We start from the raw sequence: 1,064 nt of genomic DNA on the forward strand, positions 1-1,064 counted from the left end.
GGATTCCTCTTCTTTTCTTTTTCTCTTCTCTTTCTTATGAGCAGGGACAGAGAAAAAGGCATTCTTGTTGAAGCTGATCCAGAACCTGAAAAGACTCTGAAGAGAAAATTAAGAGAAGCTAAATTACAACAATCAAGAGACAACTTGATTGAAAATTTCGAACAAGTAAAGGAGATGGCAGCCGAACCCAACAACAGTGCAAGGAGAATGCTTGGTGACTTTACTGTACCAAATTCCAATTTACATGGAAGAAGCATCTCCATTCCTGCCATTGGAGCAAACAACTTTGAGCTGAAACCTCAATTAGTTTCTCTGATGCAGCAGAACTGCAAGTTTCATGGACTTCCATCTGAAGATCCTTTTCAGTTCTTAACTAAATTCTTGCAGATATGTGATACTGTTAAGACTAATAGAGTTGACCCTGAAGTCTACAGGCTCATGCTTTTCCCTTTTGCTGTAAGAGACAGAGCTAGAGTATGGTTGGACTCTCAACCTAAGGATAGCCTGAACTCTTGGGATAAGCTGGTCAAGGCTTTCCTAGCTAAGTTCTTTCCTCCTCAAAAGCTGAGCAAGCTTAGAGTGGATGTTCAAACCTTTAGACAGAAAGAAGGTGAATCCCTCTATGAAGCTTGGGAGAGATACAAAGGACTGACCAAAAAGTGTCCTTCTGACATGCTTTCAGAATGGACCATCTTGGATATATTCTATGATGGTCTGTCTGAGTTATCTAAGATGTCATTGGATACCTCTGCAGGTGGATCCATTCACCTAAAGAAAATGCCTGCAGAAGCTCAAGAACTCATTGACATGGTTGCAAATAACCAGTTCATGTACACTTCTGAAAGGAATCCTGTGAATAGTGGGACGCCTATGAAGAAGGGAGTTCTTGAAATTGATACTCTGAATGCCATATTGGCTCAGAATAAAATATTGACTCAGCAAGTCAATATGATCTCTCAGAGTCTGAATGGAGTGCAAGCTGCATCCAACAGTACTCAAGAGGCTTCTTATGAAGAAGAAGCTTATGATCCTGAGAACTGGTGCGCAGAAATTGTGATTACACT

The 1,064-nt window shown here is 40.7% G+C and overlaps 1 non-coding gene across 1 annotated transcript; it reads right to left on the reverse strand.

The window, feature by feature from the left end:
- Positions 1-570: 570 nt before the first annotated feature.
- Positions 571-678, reverse strand: LOC112745835 (small nucleolar RNA R71). The gene has a single exon (XR_003173743.1). It is a non-coding gene; the product is annotated as a small nucleolar RNA R71 (small nucleolar RNA).
- Positions 679-1,064: the final 386 nt, after the last annotated feature.

Source organism: Arachis hypogaea, chromosome 14, assembly GCF_003086295.3.
Source record: "Arachis hypogaea cultivar Tifrunner chromosome 14, arahy.Tifrunner.gnm2.J5K5, whole genome shotgun sequence".
Lineage (NCBI taxonomy): Eukaryota > Viridiplantae > Streptophyta > Magnoliopsida > Fabales > Fabaceae > Arachis > Arachis hypogaea.